This window comes from Dama dama, chromosome 6 (assembly GCF_033118175.1).
Source record: "Dama dama isolate Ldn47 chromosome 6, ASM3311817v1, whole genome shotgun sequence".
NCBI classification, from domain to species: Eukaryota; Metazoa; Chordata; class Mammalia; order Artiodactyla; family Cervidae; genus Dama; species Dama dama.
This window is the reverse complement of record NC_083686.1, coordinates 42,569,733-42,585,109: the sequence shown is the minus strand read 5'-3', so window position 1 is coordinate 42,585,109 and position 15,377 is coordinate 42,569,733. Positions and strand designations below refer to the sequence as shown.

At 41.9% G+C, this 15,377-nt stretch overlaps 1 long non-coding RNA gene across 7 annotated transcripts in view; it reads left to right on the top strand.

Moving 5' to 3' along the window:
- The first annotated feature begins 2,935 nt into the window (after positions 1-2,935).
- LOC133058851 (uncharacterized) overlaps positions 2,936-15,377 on the top strand; it is a 366,659-nt gene continuing 354,217 nt past the window's right edge. For all 7 annotated transcript variants that reach the window (XR_009693403.1, XR_009693405.1, XR_009693401.1 and 4 more), the window contains exon 1: positions 2,936-3,238. This is a non-coding gene — a long non-coding RNA (uncharacterized LOC133058851). The remainder of the gene's footprint in view (positions 3,239-15,377) is intronic.

Sequence of the window (15,377 nt, the reverse complement as noted above, 5' to 3'; positions counted from 1 at the left end):
GGACTATTGAAATAAATGTTACAATTTTACAATAATGTTGTAACAATCCAGATGGTTTTAACAAGATAGTAGCAGTGGAAGTGAGAAGAAGTTGTTGGGGCTTGGATGACTTTCCAAGGTGCAGCTGAGGTGAGTTTGCTCATAAACTAGTATTCATATACAAGAGCGGGTGAAGAGGCAAGGATGACACTAAGGTTTTTGGCCTGAGCAACTGAAAGGGTGGAACTGATATTTATTGAGAAGGGGAATAGTTTTTAAAAATTAAAAAAAATTATTTTTAATATTTATTTGGCTTCGCCAGATCTTGGTTGTGGCATGAGGGATCTTTCAGTTTTGGCACGCGGGATCTGTCTTTGTAGTTGTGGCATGTGGGTTTTAATTTGCATCATGTAGGATCTAGTTCCATGATGTGGGATCGAATGATAGCTCCCTGCACCAGGAGCATGGAGTCTTAGCCACCGGCCCACCAGAAAAGCAAGAAGGAGAACAGCCGAGAAGGAGGATACAGTGGGGGGATTAATCTTAGTGGTGGTGGTACGTTAAAGGCCAGTAATTCGGTTTTGAATATGGTAAGCTTGAGAAGTTTACTAGATAATCCAAATGCAGACACCAGTGAGAAGGTGAATAAAAGGTCTAGAGCTCAGTGGGGAAGGATGGTGTAGAGATAAATATCTGGGTGACATCAACACACAGGTGGTATTTAGACAACACGGAATGGAATGAGGTCACCCAGCAAGTGAGTGTCAATGGAGAAGTTCAAAGTCTGAGCCCTGAGACTCGCTGATGTTTGGATTTGGGAAGACGAGAAGGAACAGACTGAGGGAGACTGAGAAGAAGAAAGCAGTGAAGGAGGAGGCAATCTGAGAGGGGCTGACTTGGAGACCAAGCCGCGGAAGTGTCTCAGGGACAAGATGTGTTATCACAAGGACTGAGTGACCTAAGGATTGGGAAATGACCACTGTATTTTTACATCCCAGTGGTTGATAGCTTTAGCTGCAGTGGGGTATTTGGGTTTAAATCCTGACTGGAGCAGATTCAAGAAAGAATGACAGGAAACAGACTATTTAAAACTCTTTTTGAATAGTTTTGCTGCTATATGGAATATATTGGGGGCAGGGTAGTTGGAGTGGACATATGAGGTTGCAAGAAGATATTAAAATATGGGAGATGTTATAGTCTGATGCATGGTGATGGGGTGATAGAGTGAAAAATCAGTGGTGCTGGTGAGAGAGGGAGAGAAACACAATTGCATGATGTCCCTGGCTGGATGGGAGAGGACAGCCTGAGGCAGACACACAGACAGCTCTGGGAGCTCATCAGCTTGCAGAAATCAGGCCTCTATTAAAAAAGTCATGTGAGTAAAGATACACAGCCACAGAGCCAGAGTCAAGAGACTACAATAGCTGGGGCAGCTTCCTGCCTTTGATGCAGAAGCTCCTATGGAATACAGTAAATTGGGAGGTCAATGAGACAAAGTCACGTGGAATATCTGATTATCATCAGAAAGGCGTGGGGAAGAAGTTAGGTGTTTCCTAGATTCGTGTTATCATAACAGTGCAGGTGGTCAGATGGCATCTTTTTTTCACTCTTAGAATTCATCACCTAATTGTAAATTTCCTGAGAGCAGGGCCAAGACTTTGTATCTCTTTATAGCCTCCTTAGGCTACTACAGTGCTTGGTACACACTGGCTACTGAATAAGTGTAAAATTGAAGACGCTCTCAGTACTGAAAATAGGTTTATACTGGGCCAAATCAACAAATTGAAAAATGGAAAACTGAGCCTTTTAGTCATCAACAACCTGTATGACTGACTATTTTTCAATGAACTAAATTTGACTATACTAACTAGTTTACCTAGAGATGAAAATGAAACTGTGCATTGAATGACCTCTTCCAGGTTTCCCAGCCATTTACCAAAGGATATTTGGAGGCTGTCTCCCCAGATTCTTTGTTTCAGTGAAACCAATGTGCTTTTATTACTAAGTGACAGAACATTTCTGTTTTATTTTAGCAAAGCAGGCCAGTCACTACTATTTCTATTAGGATTATTTCCAACAACTTCAATGGGAGGGAGCAGGGAGAAGACTGAAATGTAAAGTAGAGAGTTTGCAGATGGAGCCACAAGTACAAGCTTCCTTGGATTGTCACAAGCTCTGTGATTCGGGGCAAGACCCTTCTGTCTCTGAGCTTCAAAGGTCTCTTCTACAAATTATAATAATACCCATCTTGTTGATTTTGCAGATTACTGTGAAGAGCAGATAAAAATGGTTGGAGAAAGATAAAATAGATGCTCCATTACTGGGTTCAATGGACAGGCTTCATGTGTGTTCAGGAACCTCCTGAAATTGAATGTGAAATTTGCCTTTATGCCTTTTTGCATTTTATCCCTAGACTCTCAGAGGTTTGTCTTCAGATTCTTACAGGGTTTTGTGACAACATTGCTGAAAAGCAATAATAACGGAGAAGTGTATGTGTGTGTGTGTGTGTGTGTGTGTGTGTGTGTAGTCACTTCAGTTGTGTCTGACTCTTTGTGGCCCTATAGACGGTAGCCCACCAGGCTCCTCTGTCCATGGATTCTCCAGGCAAGAATACTGGAAAGGGTTGCTATGCCCTCCTCCAGGGGATCCTCCCCACCCAGGGATTGTACCCATATTGCTTATGCCTCCTGCTTTGGTAGGCAAGTTCTTTGCCACTGGTGCCACCTGGGAAACCCAGTGACAGAGACCGTTGAAATTATTTACTCTGGCCAGGTGTGCTAACCCTAAAAATTACAGTGATGTTTTCTGTGCTTAGATGAGGGTTAAAAATAGCATTGCAAAGAGTAGTGCTTTCTTCATCTTTAGTGTGTATCAGAACCACCTGGAAGACTTGTTAGATTTCTGGGCCCAGCCCCAGGCGTTTTTAATTCAGCAGGTCTGAGGTGCAGATCTGCATTTGTAACAAGTTCCCAGGTGCTGCTGCTGCTGCTGGTCGAAGCGTGCCTGCTCAGTCGCTCAGCCACGTCAGACTCTTTGTGGCCCTATGGACTGTAGCCCGCCAGGCTCCTTCCCCTGTCCAAGGAGTGCTCCAGGCAAGAGTATTTGAGTGGGTTGCTGTTTACTGCTCCGGGAAATCTTCCCAACCCACCCGAGTCTCTTGCATCTCCTGCATTGGCAGGAGGGTCTTCCACTGGTGCCACTTGGGGAACCCTGCTGCTGGCCCATGGTTACCATTTTGAGTCACTGATTTAAAGTATAGGTAAGCTCTGTGGGTATTCAGTAGGCAGGTTTTTGGAGAAGCTTTGATTTTCAGGAAGTGGGTAATGTCCTTGAATTGGTAGCGGTATAGGTCTCTACTTTGGGTTTCTTTGTTGAAAAGAAAAACAAGGTTCTTTGCATTTTGGCAGTGTTACTAAAGCTGACTTCTTTCTTGAGCAGCATGCTACAGCTCCACAGCTCCTAACATCTCTTTTGGGGGCCAAAATGGTGTAATATTCCACCTGACAATATGCCTGCTATTTCCCTGCTGATCTCACAGAGTGGCAGAGCAAGTGCCTCTTGGCTCAAGTCCAGGAACCGCTGCTGGCTGCCATGTGGGCTGAACGGACCCTTTGACTGGGGAGGTCACAGGGTTCTCTGTAAAGCCTTTCCAAGGATTTGAAAATACATTTTCTTTTGAAAGAGCAGGAAAGAGGATTTTGGAAATAAGTACCTTTTGAAGATGTTTCCATTTGTGGTGAACAGGGAATGAGGAATTGAAGTGTAAGTACAGTTTATCATTTGGAATCTGTATTTTTTGCTGTGGAACATAGTCCAACATCACTTGCCCTGTTCCTTCCTTAGGAGAAGGATGTCCACAGATTTCACATGGCTGTCCTGGACAGCAACGAAGAGCACCGGCAAATAGCATAGAAATAAAAGTGCTAATTATCAGCACTCAGGATGAGAAACACTTGGGCAAAACTTGTTTCTGTGAAGCAGGAGAATGTGTTTTAAACACTGCCAACAATGTGCTGCTCGGTGATAGACTTAAGTTTGGCTAATTTCATTTGACCTCATAAATGCCACTTTTCAAATCTCACTCTTCATTGCTATTTTAATTTTCTCAGGCCTGCCCTCCTCTTCATTTTCTGTTTGCACTTAATCCTTTAATACATTCCTCTTATCTTTACCTGACTGTTCCCAATACTTAGTTTTTGGAGAAACTCTTTCTCAATCAGATCCGGGACCTGTCAAGGAACAGTAAATAAGCATAGCAGTATAGATTAGATTTTAAAAAGGCTCTTTAGGTCACATCAGTGCAAGCCATATTCATATCTGAGATGCCAGAGAGCTTTCACAGTTGTGGAACTCAGAGGAGACTGAAATGTCTTAATCCTTCATATGTGGAAGAGGAAGAAGAAGAGATCATTTTTACTTAAGAAAAACTCGTCTGTCCAAGGGCAGGCAGGGTCTTTGAGCAAAAGGAGCTGAGCTGGCAGACAGCTTACCGGGTGGGGGCAACCTTGTTTATTTGCCTGTACATATTTCTTCAGTGCCCCCCAACACCTATCCCCTTCAAAATCAATTGGGACTTATGAGCACTTGCAAACTATTTTTAAGCAGGTCAGAGCTGGAGCATTAAAAATGGTGAACAGTTGTAAATCCCAGGGAAATAGCATGAGGGCAAAACTGCAAATATTTATGCGGTAGTTTTGGTTCCAGCATCCCCGTTTCTCAAGACATTTGAATATTTTTGGTTTACAAAATACTTCCACTTGTTTTTTTAATGTGAGAAGTGTCTACATTTTTATAACTCTTACTGAGGTATCTTAGGTTCATTACTGTCTCCATAAAAGCTAGTGATTTGGTGGTGGTGGTGGTACACTTTATGAGCTGTCATGGGATGTGCTACATATTATGTTGAGGCAAGGACGGAGATGATGACAAACAAATCATAAAGTTGTCCATTTTCCTAGACGATTTTACATCTGTTTTCCTCATTTTTTAATGATCTATATGTTTAGCAAAGTAAAATGCTTGTGTTGCTTTTTCATGCTTGGTACAATTAAGGACCATGTTCTTATCAAAACGTACATTTCACGTATTTTTTCTTTTAACTAAACAGTGAAGAAGAGACTTGGATGCTTATTCTACTTATGCTACTAAAGAAATGAGTCATTTCTGAGTCTCTTTCTCTGTTATAAAGCAGTAATAATACTAAGTTCTGTAGGTCTTGATATAATATGGACTCCGAAGATCTAGAAGAATGGGGCAAAGTGATTTGACTTGTACATTGTCTGTGTGGTATTTGGGTTACTGCTGGTGTGTAGTCCTCACTGTAAATTAATATGTTGGTATTTTAATTTATCAATGCATTGATGAAACCGTGGTTAATGCAACATAATTCTACTTGGACCTGACTACTCATAGGAAAATTTGGCACAAAGATAAAGGAACATTGTATGTAAAGCTAAATCTAAAGACTTAGATTTAATTGTAAGAGTATTCTGAACTTTCTTACCTAAATGATCAGCATAATAAAAATTTAAAGGAAAGTGATAAATTGGGATAAAATATTTGTGATAAATACAATGGTTAAATGATTAATGGACTTAAAGATAAGGAGGTCTTAAAAATTGAAAAGAAAAACTTTCAAATCACAGTAGAAAAAAGAACAAAGTAAATGAATAGGCAGTTCATAAAAGAAGAAAATTAATGGCCTATAAGAATGGAAAAACCCTCAAATATCATCATTAATCAAAGATATATGAGCTAAAATCAAACATCATTCCTCTTGATGAAATTGGCAGAGATGTAAAAAGGTGATATTTAGTTCTTAATCATTTATTTAATACAATGGATGCCCTTGCTCCTTCAGGACGGCCCTGAGATTTTAGACTGTGTTCCATTATAGCCTGCTACTGTTTTCTTCTTGGGCAGTGCAGCAGGGAGCCTGAGACCCATCTTTGGAATCAGACACTGCAGGTTGGATTCTCAGCGTTCCTATCTACAGTTTGGCCTTGAAAAGACTGCCACTTTCTTAAAACTTTTGAGCTTCTGATTTTTCTTCTGTAAGATGGAGATAATGGCTAATTTACCATTATTGTGAAGAGGTAATGAAACTAGTAATGCTTCTAGAGAAAAAGTAGTTTCTTAATAGGTGGTGGCTATTCTATTGTTTTTAGACTATTTTCTATAATTTCAAACACAGAATTTCACAATGCGTATTTTGTAATGCAAAATTTAGAGTATGTGTCAGATATAAATATGGGGCAGGCATGGCCTCATCAGAAAGTCCTAGGCTACTTTGTGCTATGAGATATTTGACAGTGTGACTCGGGATATTACCTGTTTCTATATAGCAGGAAATATTTTTGTCAGGTAAGAGGCTTCTTGGAACGTTTTTTTCCCCCCACCAAAAATCCATACTGAATTTTTTTTTTTTTCCATACTGAATTTTGCATCATGAAACATAAAATTCATGCAGAACAGAGTGAGACAGACAGTAGGAGACAGAAAGAGGCATCACACAAAAAGACAAAATCCATTCCCTGGCTAACGGGGAATGGATACAGGAGGAGAGCCCAGTCTATTACATAGCTATCTGCAGTAATGGCAAGTCAAGAATGAGTCTCTTTATAGTTTGAGAACTGCATTTTGTGAAGCTGCTGCACCTAACATGTGAACACTGAGCAACTGAGGACAGAGTGAAATTGAGAGGAAGGATCTGATACCATAAGCAGCCAATGTGAGTGGTGGAGGAGCTTGGAGCACAGAATAAGGAGCCTCATACGAGAGCCAGTCAGACGAGCAACAGGCAGCCTCTGCCAGGAGAGGGTTTTCTACTTGTGTAGTGATAAAGAATCAGAATTGACAGTGTACCAAAATGCTTATACTTTAGTCTGTATATATGTAGTCCCTGTCTTGGCTCGCTCAGTATTATCCTGCCTGAGAAGTACCAAGACGTTAGGACTCCCTCATCCAAAGCACATCTTCTCTCATATTGCTGGGATTCTTTGCAGAATGGTAGTCAGTTGACTGAAATCACTAGCATTAACATCTATCCTTCAGCTTTTACCTTTCCAGTGCTGGCTCCCACCTGTCCACACCTGGTACCTCCAGACCCTTTGGAGAGGTGCTGGCTTGCTGGCCCTGACATCATAAGAGGCCAGTGTCCTCGTGGAAGTGCCATCTCTGAGGCACCAGAAGGGAGCTGGATCCCAGCAGAGGCTGGACAACGGGCCTCCTCATTCTCTGTTGTACCCTTCTAGGTCCCTAAAGTAGATCTACCTGTGACCAGTGAATCCAAAACTTGTCCAGGGGATCCCAGTGGGCAGTAACCCTGCTCTGATCAATGTCTTCCTTTAGAGTTTCCTCACCTCATCAAAACATTCTCTCTCTTCTCCTAAGTATAACCAGTCCCCTACCACCTTCTCATCCCAAAGTGGCCCCACAGGAGACTTACAATACTGTATGTGAGCTTTGTAAGATATGCCTTCGTGTGAGCAGGGGTGTCATCCATAGCCAAATGCTTACCTATCCAAGCCTATACCCCCATAAGTTAACTCCTAGACTGGGGTTCATTCACTCTACGTAAGAGGCAGCCATTCTCAATGTCAGTTTCAAAGTTTTCAAAAGAATCTGCATTGTAATGGAACAACTGAATAAACCCCAACTGGAAATGTAAAGGTGCATTGTTTCCTGAACCCTACGTCTTCCAGAAGGGACTGGCTAAACAAAACTTGCTTTGGACCCAACGCGCCACACATTCTCTATGCTTCTGAAAAGGTTACACTTCTTCATGCTCCATTTTATCAGCTTGCAATTTTCCTCGGATAACAGCAAGCAATTTCTCATTTCATTCCTCCTTTGATGTATGATCTTTCAAATATTCATAGATGCTTTCCCCCTGCCTTTTTTGTTGTGAACCTGGGGTATTTATCTTTAGACCTTCAATCACATTGGTTTTGCTGTTCTGAGTTCTTTCCGAAATGTATGACAGCCGTAGGTTTCTAGAGTCTGGCTTTCGGAGAGGAATAAGAAAGTAAAAGCCTTTGGGCACATGGCCTTGGGGCTTACAGCCATAGGCTGAATGGTGTCCTCCTGGCTGAACCCAACCCTATGTCGCTTCTCTGGGTATGAACCTCCGTTCAAATTTTCCTGTTCTTCCCACTCCAAAGATAGCAAAGTGGTGGCACCTAAGGAAAAGGAACTGTCTTTTTATTTTTCTTCTTGGGCAGTGTGGAAACATGAAGTTTAGGAAGCTCTCTGTTCTGTTCTGGAATAGAGTGGAGTTCAGGCATGGGCATCATAAGAACAGGAGCACTGGCCTGTGCAGAACCTGTTGGTGGCCTTAGGTGAATGACTTAAGGTCTCTGAACTCAGTTCTCTTATGTAGAAAGAACATTAGTAATTTTTGAGGCTGAATTGGGATGTCTGAACATGGTCTGACTATTGGAACGTACACTAGGCTCAGAAAATGAGGAGATATTGTCACTATGATTAAGTACTTTGGAACCAGAGAAACCTAGTTTTATACTCCACTTCTGCCACTCACCAGCCATGACCTTCTGTTAGGGGTCAGCAGGTTTCCCGTAAAGGGCCAGATAATCAATATTGTAGGCCCTGCAGGATATAGGCAACTATTTGACTCTGTCATTGTAGTGAATATAGCTATAGTCTAGGTGGAAATGAATGAGCATGATTGTGTTCTAATAAGACTAATTATAGACTTGAAATTTGAATTGCATGTAATTTTAACATGTCGCAAAATATTCTTTTCTCTTTTTTCAATCATTTAAAAATACAGAAATCATTTTTAGCATGCAGCCACGTTCTTAGCTTGCAGATGAGCTAGATTTGGACTGTGAGCCATAGTTTGCCAGTTCTCATCTTAGGTCAACACTTCATCTCTCCAACTCTGGGTTCCTTTTCCTGTTAGTTGGTTTGTTGTCTATTTCAGTGAGGTAAAATATTTGGCATATAGTTAAGTGTTCAATAAATTACAGTTGTTATCATTATAGTTATTATTAACTTTAGAAAGTAGAGATGCATATGTCACAATGGTATATATTTTTGTCTAATATGATTAAAACTGGGGAAAAAGGCTTTGTGTAGTTCCTTTTTGAGTTTGTCTAATCAAGAAAGGTAGATGAATGAAATTCAATTTTATAAGCTTCTCATCCATTGTATAATAAAGAATTTATCTGGTCTTTGTCCTGAGTTCTTGAGGGGGAGCTTCTAAACCCTTGGGATTTCCCAAGTGATAGAAGTGTCTTTGTTATTCACTGTGAGTCCCAGGGATCCCAGCTGAGTTTTTGCTAATGAGGTAACTATAGTTACCCCTAGAAAGTGTCAGCATGGGAACAGGTTTTAACAGAAGGATTTTGGGGCGGGGGGCACAAATGTTCAGTCTATAGCCATATATGTATGGCTCAATATGCCAGCAAATTTGGAAAACTCAGCAGTGGCCACAGGACTGGAAAAGGTCAGTTTTCATTCCAATCCCTAAGAAAGGCAATGCCAAAGAATGCTCAAACTACCGCACAATTGCACTCATCTCACACGCTAGTAAAGTAATGCTCAAAATTCTCCAAGCCAGCCTTCAGCAATACATGAACTGTGAACTTCCAGATGTTAAAGCTGGTTTTAAACAAACACGTGTCTGGAAGGGCCCTCCCCTTCGTAACTCGAGAATATACCCCAGGTTCCGGCCGCAACTCGAGAAAAACCATGAGACTTCCCCCTCGCCCCGAGATGAGGCCCGATTCCCCTGCACTGCGTGCAGAGCAATTCCGTGTTCCACATCAAACGTGAAAGGAGCCTTGATTTCCTTGATGGCACTCCAGAGAAAACCCAAGATCACTGTCTCAAGTCTAGAGGGATCCTGAGGTCACTGTAGCAACACGAAAGGGCTCCGTGGACCCAAAATCAACTCGAGATGAGAGCTTGGTCAAATTGCCAATATCCGCTGGATCATCGAAAAAGCAAGAGAGTTCCAGAAAAACATCTATTTCTGCTTTATTGACTACGCCAAAGCCTTTGACTGTGTGGATCACAATAAACTGTGGAAAATTCTGAAAGAGATGGGAATAGTAGACCACCTGACCTGCCTCTTGGGAAACCTGTATGCAGGTCAGGAAGCAGCATTTAGAACTGGACATGGAACAACAGACTGGTTCCAAGTAGGAAAAGGAGTACGTCAAGGCTGTATATTGTCACCCTGCTTATTTAACTTATATGCAGAGTACATCATGGGAAACGCTGGGCTGGAAGAAGCACAAGCTGGAATCAAGATTGCCGGGAGAAACATCAATAACCTCAGATATGCAGATGACACCACCCTTATGGCAGAAAATGAAGAGGAAGTAAAAAGCCTCTTGATGAAAGTGAAAGAGGAGAGTGAAAAAGTTGGCTTAAAGCTCAACATTCAGAAAACTAAGATCATGGCATCTGGTCCCATCACCTCATGGGAAATAGATGGGGAGACAGTGGAAACAGTGTCAGACTTCATTTTTTTGAGCTCCAAAATCACTTCAGATGGTGACTGCAGCCATGAAATTAACAGACACTTACTCCTTGGAAGGAAAGTTATGACCAACCTAGATAGCATATTAAAAAGCAGAGACATTACTTTGCCAACAAAGGTCCGTCTGGTCAAGGCTATGGTTTCTCCAGTGGTCATGTATGGATGTGAGAGTTGGACTGTGAAGAAAGCTGAGCACCAAAGAATTGATGCTTTTACACTGTGGTGTTGGAGAAGACTCTTGAGAGTCCCTTGGACTGCAAGGAGATCCAACCAGTCCATCCTAAGGGAGATCAGTCCTGGGTGTTCATTGGCAGGACTGATGTTGAAGCTGAAACTCCAATACTTTGGCCACCTGATGCGAAGAGTTGACTCATTGGAAAAGACCCTGATGCTGGGAGGGATTGGGGGCAGGAGGAGAAGGGGACGACAGAGGATGAGATGGCTGGATGGCATCACCGACTCGATGGGCATAAACTCCGGGAGTTGGTGATGGACAGGAAGGCCTGGCGTGCTGCGACACCATGAATTTGCTCAGTCAGACACGACTGAGCAACTGAACTGAACTGACTGATACATATGTGTGTATATATATATATGGGGATTAATCTTCACAATAACCATTTATGATAGATACTATATTATTTCTCTTTTATAGGTTAAATAACATACAGGCACAGGGAAGCTAATAGCTTCTGCTAAATCACACAGCTGTGTGAAGTCAAAATTTGAACCCAAGAAAACTGGCGAGGAGTTCACGTTCTTAGTCACTAAGCTATATTGCCTCTTAAAAAAGTTGTGACAGCAACTAATATATTTGGGACAATCACTGTGTGTCAGACATCACACTTACTTATGTTAGTATATTTAATCTTCATATCGGTCCCTATACTAGGTCCCTATACTAGGAAGCATTATTAATCCATTTTACAAATGATAAAACCAGAGTATAGAGAGGTTAAATACTTGCCTAAGGCCACCGGCTTACACAGTGGCAGAACCAGAGCTCAGTTCTTTGTAAAAGAATTATCCCAGTTCTCTAACTTGCTTGGGGAAGAATGTTTGGGTGACAAGACTGGCGATGGGAGAGTAGGTACCACTCTGTGGTTCCAGGGGGATGTTGCTAAACCTTGTAGAAAGAAGAGAGGCAGGCAAGGATGCCGCAAAGACTCGCTCACGTGCACCCCTCAGAGACAGTACAAGTGCCGCATAGCAGGGGAGACAGTCCCTGACCCGCGGGTGGCCAGCCTTAGAACAGTCAGCGCCCCATCCACGTGGGAAAGCGTGTCAAGGAGCCGCTTTACAGCTCACACTCCGAGAGGACTGTCAAGGGCTCTGGTGTTCCTCTTGATTCTGCCTCTTCTGGAAGCCAAGAGGCAGATCAAGCTGTGCTTTTGCTAAAGCCGGCCATTCTGAAGGTTGTTTGGACGTGTGATGATGTGTTTTGTCCTCAGGTCATTATGTTGTGGGTGAAAATGACTGACTTACACCCTCTCTGCCACATCTTTTCTACCTTCACAGACTTTGTTTACAGATCCTAGGGGATCAAACCTTACTTTTACAAAACTGCAGCTTTTTTCAACAAGCTTCTACTGTGAAAGGCAGAGACAAGCCTCTTAAAAATATGCTTTTTAATTGTTTCATTTGCAGAGAGAAAGAATATAATTTTTACATGGGAGTGTGCACAGATAATGATTCCCCTGGAAAGAGTAAGAGAGACACAAAGCGTGACTGGTGGGGTGCGCAGCAGCGTGCTGGCAGTATTGATCTGGGGACTGGAACTTGTTATCAGATGAGAAATTAAAGAGAAGAGCCGCAGAGTTCACTCATGCTCTGTGTGAACTTGCGGCATCTGTGCTCCGGGTTCCGCGCTGGCTTCTCATCTGCTTGGGGATGCGGCTCACGGAGTCGAGGTGGAGATTGTGATCCGTGGGCTCGTGGTGATTGGATGCTCACTCCCGCATGGTGCCTCTCTTTCTGGCAGGTGCTGGAGACAGCTGACGTGCTGAAGTCCTCTTGGGAGGAATTCTATATTGGGACTCTTCAGGCAGGGAGGTCCCAGGAGAGGGCCATCTGAGGTAGGATAGATGTCCTGTTATCCTGGGGCAGCTTAAATCTGTCAGCTTTCACCGGCCCCTGGCAGAGCTGTTGAGCCCTAATGCTGGTTTAATTTAGTGGTGATGACTCCTGGGTGAGGGGAGGAGGTGAAGGTTAGATTGATGGACAGTGTTCTCAATGTCCTCTCTTCTTTTCCTCTCCCATTTTGGCTCCTCGCCTGTGTTCCCCTTTTCTGTTAAATTGGTCCATTTGCCCCAACACCATCTATGCTGTTGTCTGAGCTGGGAACCCTAGAATCATTTTCCAGTTCTTTTTCCTTATTTCCCATATCCAATTAGTCATCTCAGCCACACATTTGACCCTTGTGACAGTTTTTCTCAGAAGAGATCATCCCTTCCATTATTGAGATCTGCCCTCGACCAGATTCTCATCACAAGTTGCTTGCCTTAGGAGATCTTAGTAATTAGTTTCTCTGCCATCACCATGGCCCATTCCAACGGAACAAAAACAGATTCCAGAAGGATTTTTCTAAAGTTGTGGTTCTCAAACTTTGCTGCACATCTGAGTCATCTGGGAGCTTTTAAAATTGATGTCCAGAGCATACACCATACCAATTAAATTATAGATAGAATCCCTTGAGGCTGGATCCTGGCATCCTCATTTTTTATAACTCCCCAGGTGAATCCAGTGTGTAGCCATGTCTGAAATCTTTGTCTGATCATTCTAATTCTTTTTTCTCTTGTTCAAGAATTTTTCAATGGCTCCCTGTTGCCTGTAGAATTGGAAGCTCACAGTCCTTAACTTAGAATTCCTAGCCCTTTGTGGTCTGGCCATAAACACTGTTTTTAGTCCTATCTCTGTTTCTAGCCTACTGTCTAGCCATTCTAGTTCTAGCCCACTGTCTTGTGTTATTTACCATATCTTATATATGCCACACCTTTCTTGCCTTAGTGATCTTGCTCATGTTTTCTGTTTCTTCTAGAAACCAGATTAATACAGAGAAGATGAAGAAAGGGTCCCCAAAGAAGGTTTTATGATCCCAGTGGAGGCCCTTGGAATAAGCAGTTGTGATTCAAACTAATGGCTGAAGATACCAGTTAGCACTCCCCCTTGCCTTTACCCTACTTAAAAAAAAGTCAATGTCATAATCATCGGAAGAAAAGTCTCTTGTAGTTATATCCTGCCCTTAATTATAGCTGCCTCATTCATCATGCCCACAGACCACTTTCTAACTGGACCCCTCTGAGGAGCTATTTTCCTCCTTGGTCTAGATGAAGTGAATAATGTAAGAGTCAGTCATGTCCCCCTTTCTTCCTCCCACTCTTGTTCCCTGCCCCACATCCATCTTCACACTGCAGAGTCCAAACAGAATATTTTATTTCTTTCTTCAGTTATCATCGCTTTTACAGGAGCAAATGAATCTTTTACTTTTTAATCACAAACTTACCACTTGCGCCTTCTGGTGCAGACTGCTCTCTCTTCTCTGTAGCAAAGTGGTGTGGCTGTCTTTTTTTTTTTTTTTTTTTTGTCCAAAGTCAAAGTGTAAATCCAGTTACTTTATAACAATATTGAATGAAATGAAAACCTCTGAAGTTTCTCTTCTCTGACTCAACATTTGTTTGAGAAAAATGAAGTTGCCATTGTTTGAGCTGATGAAGATTAAATGGACTGCCTCTGAATTTAATTGAGTCTCTGTTTGAATAATATCCATGGTGGGTCCTACTGCAATGTTTGGTGATTAATGGTGAGAATGAACAATAGTAACATCTGGACCCAAAGCTGTTCATGGCTTAGAAGGTGTTCATTCCTTTGAGAGAAAGGATTCTCTGCATCACTGTCCAAATAATCATTAGCAGATAGATCAGCTGAGACATTTTAATTAAAGTTTCAAAACGTAGGGAGAAGAAAAGTTTCTTAGCACTCTTGTTTTATGTAACCAAGTTAAATCAAAATTTATTATAAAATAGGGAGATAGGTTTCTATTTTCTTTCAGGAAGAGAAAGAAGGTGGATGATGAAGTAGCATTTTCTTGTTATGAATATAAATACAAAGAGGAGAACTTGAGCCTAGGATATGTTGCATTCAGTTGTTTTAACCATCATTGTAGGCAATATTTAAGAAAAGTGAGGAATCATTCAGATTTAAAATTAGTTTTGCCTGGTTTTTATTATAGGTGCATGCTTGTATGCATGCTAAGTTGCTTTAGTCGTGTGTGACCCCGTGAACTGTAGCCTGCTAGGCTCCTCAGTCCATGGGATTTCCCAGACAAGAATATAGGAGTGGGTAGCCATTTCCTCCTCCATTTTATTATACAAATTTGTATAAACTAAATATTGGGTTGTCCAGAAAGTTTGCTTATGCTTTTGTAAGAGCTTATAAACTTTTTGGCCAAATCAGTATAACAAAATAATGAAAATCATTAATCATGAATAATTAAAATGATCATTATTCAGTTGCTAAGTCGTGTCTGACTCTTTGCAACCCCATGGACTGTAGTATGCTAGGCTTCCCTGTCCTTCACTATCTTGGAGTTTCCTAAAACTCATGGCCATTGAGTCAGTGATACCATCCAACTATCTTGTCCTATATCATCCCCTTCTACTTCTGCCTTAATCTTGTCAGCATAAGGGTCTTTTTCAATAAGTCAGCTCTTTGCATCAGGTGCCAAATGATTGGAGCTTCAGATTCAGCATCAGTCCTTCCAGTGAATATTCAGGGCTAATTTCCTGTAGGATTGACTGGTTTGATCTCCTCATAGTCCAAGGGACTCTCAAGAGTCTACTCCAGCACCCCAATTCGAAAGCATTAATTGTTTGGTGCTCAGCCTTCTTTA